Here is a 16,709-nt window from a genome sequence, read left to right as displayed (position 1 = left end):
GAATATGGATGGAGCCCTGGCAGTGACCGCCACCCAATGGGGGTTCCACACAGGGAAATAAAGCTGGCAGAGAAAAGAGAGGAGGGATTTTCTCTGGCAAGATAATTGACCTTTGTTTGTCCGAGAGAAGCAACAGTTGCGATTGGAGGATCAAGAAAAGTGGGTGGGGTTTTAGGTAATTTTTAGTCAACTAACCCTTTCAGGTGTAGGTTTTAACTTTGAACCCTTTCAGGTGTAGTTTTTTTTTTAACCCTTTCAGGTGTAGGTTTTAACCTTTTCATGTGTAGGTTTTAACCCTTTCAGGTGTAGGTTTTAACCCTCAGGTGTAGGTTTTAACCTTTTCATGTGTAGGTTTTAACCCTTTCAGGTGTAGGTTTTAACCTTTTCATGTGTAGGTTTTTAACCCTTTGATGTGTAGGTTTTAACCCTTTCAGGTGTAGGTGTTAACCCTTTCGTGTGTGGGTTTATCCCTTTTGGGTGTAGGTTTTAACCCTTTCAGGTGTGGGTTTGACCCTGTCAGGTGTAGGTTTATCCCTTTCAGGTGTATGTTAACCCTTTCAGGTGTAGGTTTTAACCTTTTCATGTGTATATTTGAACCCTTTCAGGTGTAGGTTTTAACCCTTTCAGGTGTATGTTTTAACTAGAGCTGGGCCGTTAACGGCGTTAACGTGCTGCGTTATCGCGAGACTAGTGTTGCGCGATAATATAATTAACGCCGTTAACATTTTTTTCAGCGTTGGGTCTCGTCTGGGACATTCGCGGATGTATACCATACCAACCTGGTCGAACTACTCTGTGTGTGTGTGTGTGTGTGTGTGGGGGGAGGGGGAGGGGCGTGAAGTTCGTGAACACGTGAGCGGGGCATGCGTGAAGCTCATTACCATCAGCTGAGCTGCATGACAATGGCGGACGCTGTGAGCAGAAGAGATATCTATGGTAACATTAAGCACAGTTTGCTTCAGGGGTATTTTATTTTCAAAAAGCTTCCAGATGGAAACCTCGACAAGACGAAGGTGATTTGCACTTTGTGCAAAGCGCAAATGACCTACTGTAGGAGTTCCTCGAGTCTTAAATACCACCTGAGCAAGAAGCATCAAATTGATGTTATGAAGGAAGGTGCCGCCGCGGCCGGACCAAGCACAGCTGCACCGGGGAAAAGTGCTCGTCAAACTACACTGTTTGAGTGCAACCAAGGCAAGCCCGTCAGCACAGCTTTATCAGCCAAGCTGACTAACCTCCTAGCCCAGTGGATTGCCATCAATTGCCGGCCTATCAGCGTGGTTGAAGATGATGGACTCGAGCTTCTTCTCCGGGCGGCGACAGGCGACCCGTGTTACAAGCTACCTGCGAGGCGAACTATCATGAGGAGAATTCATGACCAACACGCCACAGAGAAAGTTGTGAAGGAAAAGAAGTTGGCCGCGGCGTCGTGTGTAGCACTGACTGGGGACCATTGGACATCGGTCAGCAACGATAATTACCTAGGCGTTACTGCACACTTCATCGATGCCAGCTGGGAACTTCACTCGTTCGCCTTGGGTACGTTTGTTATTTAATTTATTTAATTGACCACGGTTAAGTTGGTTTCAGGGGGGACCCTGATGTAAACAAGACAAACGTCTTTCTCTGGTCTGCATCCCCTTAACAATTGTGTGTATTGAGCTGTACTGTATTGTACCCATTCTGCAATCTGTTAATAACATTTTCATTAATTCATTCATTCATTCATTCATTCATTCATTCATTCATTCATTCAGGCTGGATACCCAGCCATCCAACCATATAACCATCCAACTGGCTGAATATTCATTCCAACCTGAAACCAACCCACCGTGGCATGTAGTATTAAATAAAATTAATAAACTTAAACAGATGTGTCCTTCAGTTATTGGTGTAAAGGTTTGGAATTCTCTCCATAGCGAGCTTAAGGGATGTAATATACATTTTAAAAATTGTCAGTATGAAAGTCAAATGTGATCTGAATAGTGAGATATTTTATTTTATTTTTATTCTTTATTATTATTATCATTTAATTTGTTCTTGTTTAAACTGTGGATTGTTTTTCTTGTATATGGTATACATTTTTTACTAGCAAACTTATTCTGATCTACTTTGTCTGTACTAGGTGTGATTAAAACAGAGGAGCGCCACTTTGCAGAGGCGTGTGCCAGGCAGTTTCTGGACGTCGCTAATCAGTGGGAGATAGCCGACAAAATCACCACCATTGGGACAGACAGCGCTCCCAACATGATAGCAGCAGGGAGGATACTGCCATTCGAGCACATGCCCTGCATTGCGCACCTCATACAGAGGGCCATTGTAATGTCCCTTCGGGATAGTGGTTTTGATGGTGTCCTGGCCAAGTGTCGAAAAGTGGTCGGACATTTCAAACACAGTCCGGCCAACACAGATGAGCTGAATGTCCAGCAAGCATCCTGTGAACAAGAGCCAGAGTCACTCGTGCAAGATGTTCCAACACGTTGGAATTCCACCCTTGCAATGATCAATCGTTTGAGGCGCAACAGAGTCCCAGTGCACGCAACGCTGGCCCAGCATAAGCACAAGCTGGTCCTCCCAACAGATGCTGAATACGAGAAGCTGGCAAAGCTGGAGAAACTGCTGGAGCCATGCAGGTACTGTATGGTCTACAAAGATAGCGTGTTCTTAAATTGGCATACAACTTCTTTTAAAAGTCACTTTGTATTTAATTAAGAAATGCATGCCCTTAAATACTATAAATGATTCAGAATCAGAACTTATAAAAGTGTAATCTTAGTTAAAGTGTGTGTGTGTGTGTGTGTGTGTGTGTGTGTGTGTGTGTGTGTGTTTCAGAACTTTAAAAAAAGAGTGTAATCTGAGTTAAATTAATTGGCCATATTTTGTGTGTGTAGGTACATCACTGAGCTCCTTGGTGGGGACAAGTATGTATCCTGCTCTGTGGTTCTACCTGCCCTGCGCCACTTTGAGCACGCAATGAAGATCTCGGATGAGGATCCTGCCTACATTGTGCAATTCAAGAATGCCTTCACCCAGGACCTCAACCAGCGGAGGGAGAAAAGTAACCTGGAATGGCTGAAGGTATGTGAGACTGACTAGAAAATAACTGTATTGTCTGACCATTATAGACTGTTAAGCCAGTAGATTGATCAATGGATAGATGAATGAGTCATGAAGAAATATGGTGGTTGGATTTGCAAAGTTACTTTAATTTTTATTTTTTTCATCATCAATTAATTATTATTTATTTTTGTTCATCAAAGGTAGCTACTGCTGTGGATCCACGCTTTAAGGACCTCAAATGCCTGCCCAAAGCAGAGAGGGGGCCAGTGTGGGCAACACTGAGTGGGTTGGTGAAGGCAGAAGAACCTGCTCTGCAGCCCCCGAGGGAGGAGAACCCTGAGCCACCTAAAAAGAAAACACTAGTGATGGGATCAGACTCGGAGTCTGATGACGACTCACCAGTGCCCAATCTTGTGGAGAGGTACAAGGTAGAGCCAAGTGCCAGCTTGGATCAGTGTCCACTGAAGTGGTGGTCAGACCACACTGCCGCCTACGGTAAGCTGGCCCACATTGCCCTGAAGTACTTGGGGAGCCCTGCCTCAACTGTCCCATGCGAGAGACTGTTCTCTTTATCGGGCCATATTGTGCAGAAGAGGAGAGCTAGTTTGTCACCAGACAATGTCAACAAGCTGGTCTGCCTTAGTGACTGGTGGAAGAAGGAGAAATAGAGACTGATTGAGTCAAGCCATTTGTTTTGTTTTTGTTTAACCTTTATTTACCCAGGGTAGGTTCGCTGAGCACAGATGCTCTTTTTCAGCTACGCCCTGCTTCAGTCACACAGTTCCAATCACACCTGGGAGCTGCCCAGTACAACCACAGTCTGACACTGAGTAACTCCACTGGAGCAGTTGGGGGTTAAGTGCCTTGCTCAACATTTTGTCATTTAGCTGACGCTTTTGTCCAAAGCGACTTACAAGTTCTGTACGACAGGTCAGCAGGAAGGACCAGCAGCAGTACTTTCATGCACTTTTAATTCCCAAGATAAATATATGGCATTGCTTTTGTTGTTCATTTAATTGAGGGATTTGTTTAAGCTGTCTTTATGTCCGCTGATGCATAACAAAGTGCTCTTCAGTGCTGACTATTAGTTGATAAACAACACACTGCTATTCAATGCAGACTATTAGTTGATAAACAACACACTGCTATTCAATGCAGACTATTAGTTGATAAACAACACAGTGCTATTCAGTTAGCTCTTGAAACGGGCCTCCAGATGCTTAAGGCCACCCCTGGTTGGCATGTTCCTTTAACACACATTCTGTCAGATTATATTAACTGATTTCCAGTTTGGTAGTTTGTCACATCACTGGACCCGTCTGTATAGGCCCCTACATGCTCTACTCCACTGTAGTCTACAGACTGATATGTGCTCTCTACTCCACTGTAGTCTACAGACTGATTTAGCCTGCAGACCTGTCTATAATGTGCTCTCTACTCCACTGTAGTCACAACTGAGTAACAATGTTCATCAAAGAGTGCTGAAACTCTCTCTCTCTTTGAAAGTTTGAAATGCGGTACTGTTCTGTACTGATAATATTATTTATTTGTGTGAATAAAACAACACTGAGTAACTCCACTGGAGCAGTTGGGGGTTAAGTGCCTTGCTCAACATTTTGTCATTTAGCTGACGCTTTTGTCCAAAGCGACTTACAAGTTCTGTACGACAGGTCAGCAGGAAGGACCAGCAGCAGTACTTTCATGCACTTTTAATTCCCAAGATAAATATATGGCATTGCTTTTGTTGTTAATTTAATTGAGGGATTTGTTTAAGCTGTCTTTATGTCCGCTGATGCATAACAAAGTGCTCTTCAGTGCTGACTAGTAGTTTATAAACAACACACTGCTATTCAATGCAGACTATTAGTTGATAAACAACACACTGCTATTCAATGCAGACTATTAGTTGATAAACAACACAGTGCTATTCAGTTAGCTCTTGAAACGGGCCTCCAGATGCTTAAGGCCACCCCTGATTGGCATGTTCCTTTAACACACATTCTGTCAGATTATATTAACTGATTTCCAGTTTGGTAGTTTGTCACATCACTGGACCTGTCTGTATAGGCCCCTACATGCTCTACTCCACTGTAGTCTACAGACTGATATGTGCTCTCTACTCCACTGTAGTCTACAGACTGATTTAGCCTGCAGACCTGTCTATAATGTGCTCTCTACTCCACTGTAGTCACAACTGAGTAACAATGTTCATCAAAGAGTGCTGAAACTCTCTCTCTTTGAAAGTTTGAAATGCGGTACTGTTCTGTACTGATAATATTATTTATTTGTGTGAATAAAACAACACTGAGTAACTCCACTGGAGCAGTTGGGGGTTAAGTGCCTTGCTCAAGAGCACTTCAGCGGCATATTTTTTTTTCATTCAGTTAACCTCAAGTTGAACCGTTCAGTCTGCTGCTGTTCCCTTCTGTCACCACTTGGTGTCTCTGTTGCTGCTGTCTGAGAGATGGGAGAACTGCAGAAACTCAGAGGCTCCCTCTCCCTCTCTCTCTCTCCTCTCTCTCTCTCTCTCTCTTTGAAAGTTTGAAATGCGGTACTGATATTATTTATTTGTGTGAATAAAACGATTTATTAAACACAAGTACATCTTATTGAACATTATTTTGATATTTCATTACCAATTATCATAGCAAAACAGCTTTTTCAAACAGTCTGTAATGCATTTTGGAAACGGGAGATGGGCTCATGGTGTAATGGGCCACCTGGCCTGAGAAACGTAAGGAGGAAAGTAAAAGTAAGGACTTACTTCTGGTCATTATTTGGGTAGAACACACATATTTTGAATGCCTTAGGCAGACCTTTTTTTTTTTTTTGAGCCATTTTAATCTAGATTAATCTAGATTAATTCCAGGATTGCATATAGATTAATCTAGATTAAAAAAATTAATCTATGCCCAGCTCTAGTTTTAACCCTTTCAGGTGTAGGTTTATCCCTTTCAGGTGTGAATTTGACCCTTTCACGTGTAGGTTTTAACCCGTTCAGGTGTGGGTTTGACCCTTTCAGGCAGGGGTGTAGCTCCAGATTCTGGGCCCCATGAAAGAATGTATTTGTAGGCCCCCAGTGAATGCGAGCGCGCGTAAGCCCGCGAGCGAATTTTTTTTTGGCAATTTTTTTATTGATGAAAACGCATAATATGGTTTTTACCTATACATTCGGATCAGCAGTTCAGCACCTGCACTGTTGGTGGGTGAGCCTAGTAAAGGATGTCGCATTGCGTTCATCTTCAATGAATGGACCAATGCAATAGTCTACCAAAGCCCCCCCTCTCTCTCTATATATCTCACACACACACACACGCACACTTCAGAAACAAACATAGTATCAATGAGAGCATCAATAATACACCTGACATTTTTTTTTTTTTTTTTTTTTTTGGCCCAACCCCCCCCCCCCCCCCCCCCAGTGCTGGGCCCTTGGAATCATCCTAAGCTACCCCCCCCCCCCCCCCCCAGCTACGCCCCTGCTTTCAGGTGTAGGTTTGAACCCTTACAGGTGTAGATTTGATCCTTTCAGGTGTAGGTTTTAACGGTTTCAGGTGTATGCATGACTCTTTCAGGTGTAGGAAACTGTTGGAAACGCACATAATTCACATAAATGCCGGATGACAAATTCAGCCTAAAACATGTTATTTTAATTTGCTTCAAGTTTCAAGTTTCTTTAATAGTTGTCATACAGAAGTACAGAATACTTTCATACAAAATGCTTCTTACTGTTACGCTCCAGAGACTTCCTACCGTGATTCTATTTAAGGTAGAATATAATGTCTTACATCTCACCTCACAACTTTCATTTTGTGCAGTAAACCACATGCCACTGTAGCATGTCTCAAGACGCTCTCTTTCTTTCTCCATTTGCTCTGTGCCCCCCAGTTTGAGAACTTACTGATGTAGGTGAGTGAGTGAGTGGGCAAGTTAGGGTGTTTGTGTGCAAGAGAGACAGAGAAAGATGATGTGTGTGTCTTATTGAAGAATACAAAATGACTTGCTATTCAGTATTATAGTGTCAAGGCTGCTACTATACAAAACTAGAAAGCCCCCCCAACACACACATCCCTACCCATCTGCCTTCATTCTCTCAGCTCCAACCTGGCATCTGGCGGTTAATTTTACCCATAAGCCATTCCATTTTATCAGCAAACGCCGGCCGTTTGCCTTTCTGAGGCTGACATTTGATTAATTGACAAAACGATTTACCTGCAAATGTCATATACCACGCAGATGCAGGGCTGGCGACCAAGGATACGGGGGTCGAGCTGTGTATGTGCACGCGTGTAGGCATGTATGTGTGTGTGTGTGAGAGGGAGAGTGTGCAGTGCTCCTTTGCTCCATTTCAGTAACATCCCGTTATCATTAATCACATTTCATCACCCGGCGTGTTTGGTCCAGAGTCTGATCACAGTGCAAACGTGTCTCCAGATTCAGCCTGCGTTGGCCTTTAGTCACGTCTGTGTGGTCTCCCACTATACTTCTGCCCATGACAGGAAAGTAATGCACTGTTAGTCCTTCCAAATGGGAATCCAATCCGGACTCTCTCTGCACTGTTCTTCAGAGTTTGTCTCAGGATGACCATCGACAGCTGTAATGGAGACTGCTAATAGAGCAGCACTCGCACTTGCGCGCACACACACATGCACGCATACACACACACACACACACACACACACACACACACACACACACATACACAAACAAACACATGTTTACACGCACACACTTACCTGCTTACTTCCTTGTGAAGTCATATGTTTTACGCTCACATAAATGGTTGTATAGCATGTGCACCAACATGCACTCACTCACTCACACACCCACACACACACTGACACATGTTTACACGCTCACACTCATGCACACACTTACCTGCTTACTTCCTTACGGGAGTCCATTGAAAATCGAAGATGATGTTGCTTCCCATTAATTGTGTGTTGTGGGACTCTGGCTCTGTTGAATTGAACAAGCCCTACCCAATCAACTGGCTTGTAGTCTGAAATGTCCCCGATTATAGGCTAATAAGTCAGGAACACGTACACACGTACACACACACACACACACACACACACACACACACACACACACACACACACACACACACACACACACACACACACACACCCCTAAAAGGATCATACGGACACACCTGCCTCAACGACTACCGCCCTGTAGCTCTCACCTCCATAGCCATGAAGTGCTTCGAGAAGCTAGTAAAGGGCTACATCTGCTCCTCCCTCCCCATCAACATGGACCCCCTGCAATTTGCATACCGCCCCAACAGGTCCACGGAGGACGCCATATCCCATGTGCTGCACACAGCAGCATCACACCTGGACAAGAGGCAGGGGAACTATGTGAGAATGCTATTCATCGACTACAGCTCGGCATTCAATACCATAGTCCCCTCCATACTCATAGCCAAGCTCAGGGACCTGGGCTTGGGCTATGACCTCTGCCAGTGGGTCTTGGACTTCCTGACTGGCAGACCCCAGGTGGTGAGAGCAGGCAACTGCACCTCCTCATCCATCACCCTCAACATAGGGGCCCCCCAGGGCTGTGTTCTGAGTCCCCTCCTCTACTCCCTGTACACACACGACTGTGTGGCTCAGCGGAGTAGCAATACAATCGTCAAATTTGCTGACGACACAGTGGTGGTGGGCCTGATCTCTGCCAACGACGAGAGGGCCTACCTGGAAGAGGTCAAGGTCCTGGCGGGATGGTGCCAGGAAAACAGCCTCTCCCTGAACGTCAGCAAAACAAAGGAGATGATTGTGGACTTCAGGAGGTCGGGGGTCAAGGACTACAGCCCCCTCAGCATCGACGGGGCACCGGTTGAGAGAGTCAACAGCTTTAAGTACCTCGGAGCCTACATATCCGAGGACTTGACATGGACCACACACATTAACAGTGTTGTGAAGAAGGCACGACAACGCCTCTACTTCCTCAGGCGCCTAAGGAAGTTCCAAGTCAGCCAGAAGATCCTTAAGAACTTCTACTCATGTACAATAGAGAGCATCTTGACCGGCAACATCACCTCCTGGTTTGGGAATAGCACTGCACAAGACCAAAGCAGAGTGACACGTTCAGCCGAACGCACAATTGGAGGGGGGCTCCCCACCCTCCAGAACATTTACTACAAGCGTTGCAAGGGCAAGGCTAAGAGAATCATTAAAGACTCCAGTTACCCGAACAACTGCCTCTTTGAACTGCTGCCGTCAGGCAAGCGATACAGGAGTCTCAAGGCGAGCACAGAAAGACTCAGAAGAAACTTCTATCCCCAGGCCATCAGGCTGCTAAACGAACAATGAATGAACACTACACAACAACAACCACCAAACGCACATAGCACACACATCCACACGCACACACTCACTTTAAACAAACACACTGTAGCACCCACTCCACACACTTATAGCACACACCCACTTTAAACAAACACACTGTAGCACCCACTCCCCACACTTTATATTTATGGATGAAGGATTGCACTACAACTCGTACACCTTACTGTAAATTGTACCTAAAATTGTACCTCATCCCATTTCTGCTTTGCACTAGATAGTACTGTACATTAGTACACTGCATAGTATTGTGTATTGTATATTATATGGTAACTCAGAACATTGTACATATGTCTATACCGAACACTGTGACCTCATTTTCTTCTTCTAAATTCATGCTATATTATGTTATTATGTTATTTGATACTATCTTGTCTAGCACAGTCTCTGGAGCGTAACAGTAAGAAGCATTTTGTATGAAAGTATTCTGTACTTCTGTATGACAACTATTAAAGAACTTGAGAACTTGAACTTGAACTTGAAATAAATGAAACAGATGGTTAGAAATATTCATTAAAGCACGAAAACTGTAGATGAGGGAAGGAGAAGGGAGGGCAAGCAAAGGTCATGAAGCCTCAGAGTGGTGTTGGCTTCCTGGAACTCTTCACCTTTATTGACTTTCCAACCTTAGGCACTTTCCAACCTCAAATGCACGTGTGTGTCTGTGGTGCCAGCTCCAAGAGTATCACTCATGTTGTTCCTTCTGCTCTCTATTCTGCCTCACTCTATTCTGCTTCTTTCTATTCTGCCTCACTCTATTCTGCCTCACTCTATTCTGCTTCTCTCTATTCTGCCTCACTCTATTCTGCCTCACTCTATTCTGCCTCTCTATTCTGCTTCTCTCTATTCTGTTTCTCTCTATCCTTCTCCCTTTGTCTTTATCTCTCTCTCTCTGTCTCTCTCTTGCCCTCTCTTTATCTCTCTCCCGCCCTCTTTCTTCCTCTCTTTTTCTATATTTAGTTAAGAAAACCTGGTGCCACCTGTGGTGAACAGGGGAATGAGTTGGTCTCATACTGTCCCCCAGAACAAAGAGTGTGTAGTGTGAAGGAGTTTGTCTCATACTGTCCCCCAGAACAAAGAGTGTGAAGGGAGAACCAGTGTGCTTTACTATGGTCCTCTGAGGAAAGCAATCCCAAGGATAGAAGACAAAATAAAATCCTATTTAACTGATAGAACACACTGCGTGGTCTATAATGATTTAACATCTGAGACCCTCCCAGTGCAATGTGGTGTCCCACAAGGCTCTGTCCTGGGCCCTTTGCTATTTTCGATTTACATGCTACCCCTCGGCGATATCATACGCAAATTTGGCATAAACTTTCATTTTTACGCTGATGACACCCAATTATATATACCTATTAAGCCAAATGATTCCTCCCAACTACAAAACCTTGAGGCCTGCTTGCTTGCCGTCAAAAAATGGATGTCGCAAAACTTTCTACTCCTTAATGCAGATAAAACTGAGATGTTAATTGTTGGCCCCCCAAACCACAGAGGCCTGTTTCAGGACATCTCCCTCAACTTTGATACCTGTCATGTATCCCAGAGCTCCACCATAAAAAACCTCGGAGTCATTTTTGATTCCTCCCTCTCATTTAATGCACATATAAAAAATGTCACCAAAATTGCATTCTTCCATCTTCGTAATATCGCAAAAATACGCCCCATTTTAACTCTGGCTGATGCTGAAACCCTGATTCATGCTTTTGTCTCATCACGTCTGGACTACTGTAATGTACTTTTTTCAGGCCTACCTAATTCAAGCATCAAAAATCTTCAACTCGTGCAAAATGCGGCTGCACGGATACTAACTAGAACTAGAAAATTTGATCACATCACACCAGTTTTGTCCACCCTACATTGGCTTCCTATCCAAGCCCGCTCTGACTTTAAAGTGCTACTCCTCACCTACAAAATTTTAAATGGGCTTGCACCGCTCTATCTATCCGATCTCATCTCCCGATACTCGCCCGCTCGTGCTCTGCGCTCACAAAATGCGGGGCTTCTATCGACCCCTAGGGTTAAAAAGAAATCCGCCGGCCACAGAGCCTTTGTCTACCGCGCTCCCTACCTGTGGAACAAATTACCTGCCGTCATCAGGGGCGCCTGCTCTGTCGAAGCTTTTAAATCCCTGCTTAAGACTCATCTTTTCTCTCTCTCCTTCAACCTACCTTGATCTCACCTGGTCGGGGACTGACCTTTAGATTAATCTGTGTAGTTTAGTTATGGTACAGGGTACTACATGGTACCACTGGGTAGTTTACTATAGGGTAGTTTAGTTAGGGTACAGGGTACTACATGGTACCACAGAGTACTACATGGTACTGCATGGCATTACAGGGTACTACATGGCTTACATAGCTCTACATGGCACTACATGGAACTACATGGCACTACGGGGTACTACATGGTACCACAAGGCACCACAGGGTACTACATGGCACTACAGGGTACTACAGGATACTACGGGGTACTACATGGCACTATGGGGTACTATAGGGTACTACATGGCACTACGGGGTACTACATGGCACTACAGGGTACTACATGTCTGCTCCTTTGCAGCACCACAAACATAGGAACTCTCTAACTCTTCCCCCCCCCCTCCCCCCCCCCCCCCCTCCCTCCCCCTTCTCTCTGAGTACCCGTCTCCTGGCGCTGACCAAGGTGATGGATGCCTCGGGGTCTTGGCCAAGCTTGTAGTGACTGCTCTACATGCACCTCCGAGGCCTTGGATCAGTTATTCTCCGCCGTCTGTCCGTGGTCCTGTCAACTGATTAACAGACTGTTAACAGATTAACAGTCAACGCGGTTTCATTGCTGGGTTAAGTACTTCTATTCTATTCACATAATACGCTTACTTCATATATCTACTCCATTCACATATATGCCTACCACTTGTATCTATTGCTATGTCCGCCTACTACAATCTCATGAGCTGTCTAACGCCTGTCCCGTCTCCCTGTCTTCCTATGACTTGCTGTCCTGGAGTGTTGTCCGGAGTGTTGGACGTCCCGTGACGAAGGCCGGGAGATTGCGACCCCCTCTGCGTGCCCCCCTGTCTCCGGAGGTCTCGTAGTGGTGACCGGAGTGCCGGATGTCCCGCGATGATGTCGGGGAGTTCGCGACCCTCTCTGCGCCACCCCCTATCTCCCTGTCTCCGGCTGTCCCTGAGCAACGACCGGAGTGTTGAATGTCCCGTGACTAAGACGGGGAGGACGTGACCCTCTCTGCGCCGCCCCTGTGCCTCAAATAGATCCGCTATCAACTCTATCTTTAATCTTTCAAAATGTTCAGTTGCTATCGCTATTAGCTCTATCTTTAATTTTTCAAAATGTACAGTTGCTATTGCATGCACTCATCTGTGTTTCACCACACTCATGTGCATGCTTACCAACTGTCCGTCTGCAACACTACTATCACCAACATCTAAGAAGGGAGATCCCCCCTTGAACGGCCCTTCTAAGGTTTCTCTCCTCCACACTGCCTGTGGAGCTTTTTTCCCTATTGTTAGGTTTTAGTGAGTTTTTCCTTACCTTCGCGTGGGGTATGTCTGGGAGTGCTTGCATTCTTTCATTTATTTGCATTCATCTAAAAAATGTTTGGACCCTATGGTGTTCTTGTTCTGTTCTTGACTTATTGTTATGTTGTCTTCTTGACCTGTTTAAAGAAGACCTGTACGGCCCATGGGGACATTAACATGTGTTGTCGGGCCCTATAAATAAATTTGATTTGATTTGATTTAAGACTTAAATGAACTATGCTTTATGACAGGAGGTAATAACTTGCAAGGTTGGGTGTGAACTTTATTGTCCATTGTCTTTTAATTTTATTTGATCATTCTATTCAATTGAATGTACGGTGGGAGGGTCTTCCTCTCTGTGTCACTCAGACCTCTAGTCACGCACGGTGGACTCACACTGGACACCAAATGCCAATTGGCACTGTCTGGGGGGAGAGGTGGGGCTGCTATATTTTTGTCTTGTGCACCTTGTATATATATATATATATATATTAAGGCTGTCAAAGTTAACGCACAATTCTTTTAACACCACTATTTATTTTTACATTTTTAATTTTTTTTACTTCACTCAGGTGTATTATTGATACTCTCATTGATACTATGTTTGTTTCTGACTCAAAGTGTGTGTGTGTGTGTGTGTGTGCGTGTGCGTGCGTGTGTGTGAGAGAGAGAGAGAGAGAGAGAGGGGGGGTCGGAGATGAGGAAGGGGCAAGATAGAAAGAGAGCTGGGAGAGTGTGTGTGTGAGAGAGAGAGGGGGGGGTGGGGGCTGAGTCCTCAGCCCGTGTGTGGGTGAATGTAACAAGTTCCTAACGTTTTCTTTCCCCTATTATTTCATGCACACTTTATTCATTGTTTTAAATAATTATTTTCTTTTAACCTCTTAACACATTCGGGGCCAGACCAGAGATATCCCGGGTTAACTCGCCATGCGCTGGCCGCCAAACCCGAGATATCTCGGGTTTTAATCGTTATTTCTTTTATTCGCTATTGCCATTCATAATTCATTGGGGCAGCTTGTGTATGCTGTTCTGAATGTGTCTGAGCTGGCAGACGGTCAATACTCTAACGCCTTCGGCAGCTATTGCACTCTATTTGAAACAATGTAGTTTGTTTTCTGGGCCGAGCTGAGCCGTGCGGGCAGGGTGTAAATACTCCGGCAGGACAAGCGCTTACAACGATGCATCAACTATGCCCCCTCGTTCATATGCAATGCCGGATAACGTGGGACAGACCTCCACGACCAGTACTTGGAATGGCGATCAGATAATTGGATTATTTTTTTTGCATTACATCAGAGACAAGGTACTTACTTATGCCTTTTACCCCGTTTGGGGCATAGGCCGTCTACAAGGGTTCTCCAAGCATCCCGATCCTGAGCCAACCTCTCAAGCTGGCCCCAGATGTGTCCCATCTTCTTGGCATCATTTTCCAAGTCTCTGCGCCAGGTGTTTCGTGGTCGGCATCTCTTTCTTTTCCCTTGGGGGTTCCACCTGAGAGATTGTCTTGTGATGCTCAGGGATGGTTTACGGAGTGTATGGCCAATCCATCTCCAACGCCGTTGGATAATCTCTTTCTCTGCTGGCTGTTGTTGTGTTCGTTGCCACAGGTCTTTATCGCTGATGGTGTTAGGCCAGCGAATCTGGAGGATTCGGCGCAGACAGGTGTTTAGGAAAACTTGTAGTTTATTGGTTGTTGTGACAGTGGTCCTCCAGGTCTCAGCGCCATAGAGTAGGACTGACTTCACGTTGGTGTTAAATATCCTGATCTTGGTTGTGATGGAAATGTCTCTTGAGCTCCAGATGTTTTTTAGTTGGAGAAAGGCTCCTCTGGCCTTGCCAATCCTGGCTCTCACATCAGCATCTATTCCACCTTGCTTGTTAACCATGCTGCCCAGGTAGGTGAAGTTGTCTACCTCTTCCAATGCTTCTCCTTCCAGAATGATGGGTGATGTGTTGTCAGCATTGATTCTCATGACCTTGCTCTTCCCTCTGTGGATGTTAAGCCCAAGCCGAGTAGAGTTGTCAACGATGGTACTGGTCTTTTCCTGCATCTGCTGCTGGGTGTGAGAGAGAAGGGCCAGGTCATCTGCAAAGTCGAGGTCTTCTAACTGCGTCCATAATGTCCATTGTATGCCATTTCGTTTATCTGCCGTGGATTGCTTCATGACCCAGTCTATTGCCAGCAGGAACAGAAATGGTGACAACAAACAGCCCTGTCTCACTCCAGTTTTTATCTGGAAGGCGTCGGTGGGTTGACCGCCATGAATTACCCTGCAGGTCATCCCCTCATAGGAGTTCCTGATGATATTTCTGTACTTCTCTGGCACTCCGTAGTGTCTGAGGAGACATAATAACGATAATCTAGTGTTGATTTCAGGAAGATTCGATAATCAGGCAAAAAATTATGTGATAACTGGATTTCACTAAAGGGCTATTTTCGCGATTACTCAGAATCACCCAAACTATACTCATATTCACCACGGTATAAAACGGAAATGTACAGATGAAAAAACAATCTGTTTTTTGCATGTTGACCAGTAGAAACTCACTGACAGTCGACGTCGTTATTAGATCCATAGCTATAATATAAAATATAGTTTTAGGACTCGCAAGTTTGGCATTCTAAAGCTATATCCATTGAATAACGCACTGGCGCTGAAGGCCATCAGCGCCCCCTGCTTCTGGCGTCCAATGTGTTAATGTTTTGTTTTCAAGTTAAAAAAATATTGTTTATTGATACATTTGTCACAGAGAGGGGGAGATGTTTTTTTTTTAAAGGTCGGATACAACTCAGTGAGGACAACATAGCCTCCCATTGTTAGAATTTTTTCATTATTTTTTTATATAAGTAAATAAATAATGTTTATGTTCATTCCCCACTGTACTCTGGGGTATGTACATACATTTGGGTGTGGGGGTGTTACGTGTGGGTGTGTTTGTACCCTGAAAACCCCTGAAAACCCCTAAAACCACAATATAAATAAAGCAATCAAAATGTGTATTTGTGTTACATACGTGCCTGCGTGTATGCAAGGATTCAAAGCTCATGTTTGTACAATTTAATTGGTGGATTAAATTGTTATTTGAAGATGCTACTTTGTGAGTTTGACAATCTATATGTGTGTGTGCATAATGTAAAGTACATTGCACATGCTAGCCTACTTTGTATGAGTTTGAGCATTTGTTTGTGAACACGAAGCACTCCTGGCGCACACTGTGGTGTGTATAAAACCAACGTGACCGCCATGCCACTCAGAGCGATGTCTGTGTGACGAGGGGCGTCTGCCAGCTGGTCGCGTTGAGGGCCCCCACGTTCAACCCACCGCCACGCTAATGGAGTGTCTCTGCTCACGGGCAGAGATGGTTGCAGGTGTTGTTGACATTATTAAAGGAAAGAGAGGGCTATATTCCAGCACAAAGACAGGAGGGGAGTCGGAAGAGAAGGGAGAGGGGGGTGGATGGAGAGGAGGAGAGCCCGGCGGGAGTGAGCTGGTCCAGTCTCAGACTATAATGTGTTGTATCGATCCTCCCCCTTTCTCTCTCTCTTATCCCCCTTTCTCCATTAGGTTCTCCATGTCCCTCCTCCACAGTCTGTCTCGAGCACCTCCTGCCTCGCTCTCTCCCTCTCACACACACACACGCACACAAACTAAAATGCACGCACACACACACAGATACAGGCTTCCATCTACCTTCTACACACTCTCCCAGCTCCCGTTTCATAAAGAATTGTCTCTGTTATTGGCTCCAAATTGCCTCTCAATTTTCATTTGGTC

The sequence above is a fragment of the Notolepis coatsorum genome, assembly GCF_963971535.1.
Source record: "Notolepis coatsorum genome assembly, chromosome: 14".
In the NCBI taxonomy this organism is placed as follows: domain Eukaryota; kingdom Metazoa; phylum Chordata; class Actinopteri; order Aulopiformes; family Paralepididae; genus Notolepis; species Notolepis coatsorum.
Note: the sequence above shows the minus strand (reverse complement) of the source record.